Below are 5,834 nucleotides of genomic sequence, written 5' to 3'. Positions count from 1 at the left end.
ACCCAGCCCCAGTGGGTGCCTGGGGCTGCCAGGGAAGGGGGAACGGATTAAATCCAGAAGGGAAAATATCCTGGAGCAGGTGCAGCCTGCACCAGGTCTGACCGGCTGCCAGCCGGCGTGCAAATCCCAAACACATCTGTGCTCATCAGTTGGACACCAGATGGGCCCCGGGTTAGTGTTTTGGGCTGGGGTTAGCTGGGGGGGGGGCTGGGGTGAAGGTGGGGGGCTGGCTGCCCCTGCCCAGGACCCTCACGTGCCACCTGCCTTCCCCCATATTCTTAGCCTGGTATTTTTAGCGTGTTTTGCCAGCTGGAGGCCAGACCCCTCTGGGGGCACAGGGCAGGTTGGGGCCACACCAGAGACCCTGACAGTCCCTGCCAGGCACGCAGGTCTCCGGGTCCTGGCTCTGCCCCACACTGCTCACCCCAAATCCCCCAGGAAACCCCTCCAGGGTCCTGCAAGCGTCCATCAGGCGAGAGCTGCAAAGCCCTGTGCCCACCAGACCCCCACCTGAGTGCTAAATGTTATTAACCCCCAATGTTCTTAGCCATGGCCACACGTTTAATTCCCCTGTGGATCAGCACCATCCCAACCCTGAGAGCATCTCATCTCCATCCTGGTGTCCTCCTGCCCCCCGGCTTCGTGCTGGCACAGGGACGGCTGTGTCCATCCCAGTGTCCTCCAGCCCCACGCACCCCAGCCCCACGCACCCCAGCCCCACGGGATGACAGCCCCAGCTCCCTGCCCGCTCCCTGCCGCAGCAGATGCTGCTCACCAGCCTCCGGCTCCTGGCTATTTTTAGGAGCGTGTTGGTGGCTCAATCTGGTGCCGTGTGGGCTCGAGGCTTCCCAGCGGCGTGGCGGCTGCCACCCCATGCCATGTTCTCGGGCACCTCAGCTCCCCGTGTGAGCTGGGAGCATTGCGGGCACACGTGGGCAGTGCTCCCCAGCACAGGATGGGGAAACCATCCCAGTGCAGGGCTGGCTATGGTGGCAGAGGAGCTTCCCAGCCCTGTGGCACCAACCCCTTCCCAAGCGACCGTGGGTCATGGGGGGGGTGGCAGTGGGGCAGCACCAGCACCTCCAGCCTCATTTAACAACCTGCTCCTGAACAGCAGGAGTGAGTGGCAAACTTCGACCCCAAGCACAGGGATTGAGAGCCCATGAGTCCCTGATGCCTTCACCCTGACTCCACCACCCGCCTCTCCCTTCCCGCAGGGCTGGGGCCACCCGGGCACCTCTTCCCTCCCCACCTCTTCCCAAGCCCCGTGGCCTGGCCGAGCTGGGAGCCTGTGGCCACTCTGGTAAGAGAAGGAAAGTGCTGAATGCAAAAACATGGCTGTGGGGAGAGGAGCTGGGAGGGACTTGCAAGTCCATGAGGAGGAGGATGTGCCTTCCTCCAACCCTGCCCCTGTCCAGCCAGGGCTGAGCCAGATTCCCCCTACATCTCCCCCCAGTTCTCCTGCCCCTATGCACACACAAACCCCTCCCCATCCCCATCTCTATCCTCATCTCCATCCCCATCTCCATCCCCATTCCCAATCTTCAGCCCCATCCCCGTCTTCATCCCCAATATTCATCCCCATCCTCACCTTCATCCCTGTCTTCATCCCCATCCTCACCTTCATCTCTGTCTTCATCCCCATCCCTATCTTCATCCCCATCCTGTCCCCATCCCTATCTCCATCCCTATTCCCATCCCCATCCTCATTCCATCTCCATCCCTATCTCCATCTCCATCCTCATCTTCATCCCCGTCCCCATCCATGTCCCCATCCCCATCCCTATCTCCATCCCCAAACTCATCTCCATCTCCATCTTTATCTCCATCTTCATCCTCATCCCCACCCCATCCCTTGTGTCCCCCCCGAAGCCCCAGAGGTGCGGATGCAGCCCCGGGGACGCCGGGGGACGCCGCACCCGCGGCGCAGAGCCCAGCACCCCGCCTGGGGACGGCTGCACGTCCCCACGGCTGGCGACGACCGTTCCGTTCCGCTCCCCTCTCCCCCTCCCCTCTCTCTCCCTTTCTGAAAATTGATAATTAACCTTTTGTCCGTGGGGCCGGTGTGTTTATTCGGCGCGGGCGGCTGCAGGCCGCTGATATGGAAATCGCAGCGGGCAGGCGGCCGCCCGCTCCCCGCAATCTGCAGCCGCCGGGCAGAGATAAGCGGGTGCTTATTGAGAGCCCCGCAGCCGCCTGCCAGGGCAGCCCCACCTCGGCACTCCAATCGCCGGGAAAAACTACTCCAGGTTGGGCTGCCGCGATGCAGCGGCGATAGCGGCCGCGCCAGCCAGCGCCCGCCCGCGCCGCCTGCCTCCCTCTGCCCGCGTCCTCCCCGCTCCCTCGTCTCCCCACTCTGTCTTCCCTCTTATCTCCCTCTCCACATCCCTTTGATTTTTTTTTTTTTCCTTAATTTTTTTTTTTTTTTTTTCTCCCTTAAAGAATTTGTCTTTGTGTTTCATGGGAACTCTCGGCGGTTCCCAGCTCCCCGGCTCAGCCGCCGCTCTCCTTCCCATCCCCGGCTCCCACCTCTGCTCCCGCATCCCCGTTGCTCTGGGGTGGAAGAGGCAGATTTGAGGATCGGGATGCAGACCCCCACCCCAGCTGCACACCTGCAGCCAGCCAGAGCTGTCCCCCACCCCACCGCCCCGGTCCCAAAGGCAGCGCCCGCCTCGGGAGGCGATGGGCTCTTTGTGGTTCCGGCAGCTGCCGGCGGTGTTTGGCTCACGGGTTATCGCTGCGGCTTCCTTTCACCTCGGGTTTCCCCCCTCGGGGCGGCCACAGCGCTCTCAAATGGAAAGGGGAAGGCAGTGGGGTGATGGGGGCAGTGGGGTGATGGGGGCAGTGGGGTGATCCAGTGGGGTGCTGCAGGCAGCGGGCTGATGCAGGTAGTAGAGTGCTGCAGGCAGTGGGGTGATACAGGCAGTGGGGTGATGCAGTGGGGTGCTGCAGGCAGCAGGGTGATGCAGGTAGTAGGGTGCTGCAGGCAGTGGGGTGCTGCAAGCAGTGGGGTGATGCAGGTAGTAGCGTGCTGCAGGCAGTGGGGTGCTGCAGGCAGCAGGGTGATGCAGGTAGTAGGGTGCTGCAGGCAGTGGGGTGCTGCAGTGGGGTGCTGCAGGCAGTGGGGTGCTGCAGGCAGTGGGGTGCTGCAGGTGTGAGATGCTGCAGGCGATGGGGTAATGCAGGTAGTAGGATGCTGCAGGCAATGAGGTGCTGCAGTGGGGTGATGCAGGCAGTGGGGTGCTGCAGTGGGGTGCTGCAGGCAGTGGGGTGCTGCAGGCGGTGGGGCGCATGGGTACGGGCAGCACGGGCACGGGCAGCACGTGGGGCCAAGCAAGCACCCACCGGGGCATTCCCGGGCACCGGGGAAGCATGCCGTGCCATGCCATGTCAAGCACGGGGCAGCGCAGCCCCGGTAAGCGTGAAGGCAGATGGCAGGTGCCGTGGCGGGGCCCTGGCTGCCCCCCCACCCCGGAGGTTTCTGCCTTCCTGCTGCCCTCCTGCTCTGGGTGCGGGGGTGGTGGGAGCCTGTCCCGCTTCTCCTTTACCAGGGAGGGAAGTTTCTGGTTGGCAGCAAGCGTGCAGCTCTGACTCAGAGAGAAACCGTGGGGAGCACCGGCAGTGTCCCCAGAGGGTGCGTGGGAGGGGGTCACCTGTGCCAGGGCAGACCCCAGAGGTTCCCCCTACACCAGGGCAGACCCCGGGACCCCAGAGGTTCCCCCCACACCGGGGCATTCCCCAGCCCCCAGCAGCCTGGTGCCGCTGGCACGCGGCCCCCGCAGCTGCCGGGGCAGGTGCTGCCCTGTTTGCGGAGAAAACCCTTGTGCCGCAGGTGACGTGGGGGACACGGGGCCGCAGCTGGGTGGGATTTTCCTGCCCGGCCCTGAAACCCTCTGGTTTTGACTTGCTACCCCAGGACGCTCCCTGGGAGCGGCCGCTGCCATCTCACCCCCCGTGCGCTTTCCGTCTCTGGGCACAGGAAAGCCGGACCCTTGGCAAAACCTTGAGCCAACGATGCCGAGCCCACCTGCGCCTGCGGCCGCCTGTCCCCCAGAAATAAAAGGGGAAGAGGAGAGAGCACGAAACACGGATCAAAACTCTGCTGCCCAGTGGGACAGGCAGCTGGCAGTCCGTGACCCCACACAGCCAAAACCTCTGCCAGCTCCCTGTCCCCATGGCCAGGCTGCTCTGTCCTCACCGGCGGGGCATGGGCATCTCCAGGGCGGGTAGGATGGAGCTGGGACCCCCCCAGCATCCCCAGGATGCAGGATGTGGGTCCAAGACAGAGGTCTGCTGGCGGCAGCTGTGGCATCTCCCCTGGAGGGCACAGCCCTGGCCGGGTGCGTGCCACCCTGCCTGGGCTGGGACTGTGGTTTGTAGCCATGTGGCCCTTTCCCCTGGCACATCAGTGTCGTGCCAGGGCTTCCCCTCATCTCTCTGTGGCACTCAGACCGTGTTTGCCATCCCCAGGGGCCCCAGCTGCACTGAGCAACACAGTGCTCATCTGTGCCTGCTCCGCCAGCAGAGATGGTGCAATCCTTGCCGGTGGCACTCTGCTTCACCCTGCTCTGCCCCCCATCCTGTGGCCCCATGGCACAGCACCCCTGCACCCCCCTGCTCCGGGACCCTCCTCCCCACTTGTACCCCACTGTCCCTTCCCTGTCTCCCCGCCGCAAGTCCCAGGCTAAGGGCACGAAGCGGGGAGCCCCGGGTACCATCTGCGGGAGCGCAGGTGGCCGCCGAGACACGCCATCTGCTCAGCCACCTTCGGGGACCGAGCAGGCGCTGCTGTATTTTTAGGACACGTTTCCTCCCTCCCACCTGCAGCCCAGAGCCGCCTTTCGGTTTTCTAACAAGTTGTTTCTCTCGCCGGCGGCTGTCGGGGAGCCCGGGGCTCCGGCGCGGGGAGGGCTGGCCTGGGGGTGCGGGGATGGGTTGCAAAGGGGGGGTCTGTACCCACTGTGGGGGTTATCCCAAGTGCCTGGCACCGAGCTGGTGCAGGGAGCCGTGGCTCGTGCACAGCAAAGGGGCCAGTGGGTTGCAGGGCTGCTGCAAGCAAGGGTGAGCCCTCGGTGTTGTGGCGTGCTGGTTGTGCCAGGCTGCGCCAGGCTGGCAACGGTGTGCTACGCTGCAGCGGCCGTGCCGTGTGCCAGGCTGCAGCACGCTGTGCGAGGTTGCACCACGCTGTGCTGGGCTGCATCGCGCTGTGCTGCAGCTATCCTCGTGTTGCACCGGCTACGCTGTGCCAGTTGCACCACGCTGTGCTTCCCACGCCATCCTGCACCGCATGGTGTTGCATCGTGCCGGCCACGCCACGCTGGGCTGCATCATGCTGTCCGTGCCACACCGGCTTACCAGTGCGGTGCCACACCTTCACAGCCATGCCATGCCGCATCATGCTGGCTATGCCATGCCATGCTGCACAGTGCTGCCTGTACCATGCTGCACCGTGCTGGCTCTGCCGTGCTGCACCGTGCTGGCTCTGCCGTGCCATGCCACACCATGCCAAGGTGCACTGTGCTGGTCCTGCCACTCTGCGCTGCACGGCGCTGCCCGTGCCGAGCTGCACCACGCCGGCCCCTCGCAGTGAGGAAGTGAAGCCGGCGCAAAGGGGAAGTTGTTGGAAAGTCAGACCGGAATGGCTGATAGGGAAGGCAGAGCCGGGCTTGGTCGCAGATGGTTCCTGTTGGGGAAGGACACGGGCGCAGCTGCCCGGCCTCCCCCCACCCGCCGCATTATCACTGCCCGGCAGCTGTTTACCTTCCCCCTCGCCATGGGACACGGCTCTGCTGCCACCCGAGCCCCGGCCGTCACATGAACGGCCCTCGCCGCAG

The sequence above is a fragment of the Tauraco erythrolophus genome, chromosome 15, assembly GCF_009769465.1.
Source record: "Tauraco erythrolophus isolate bTauEry1 chromosome 15, bTauEry1.pri, whole genome shotgun sequence".
NCBI lineage: Eukaryota > Metazoa > Chordata > Aves > Musophagiformes > Musophagidae > Tauraco > Tauraco erythrolophus.
This window is presented reverse-complemented; position numbering follows the sequence as displayed.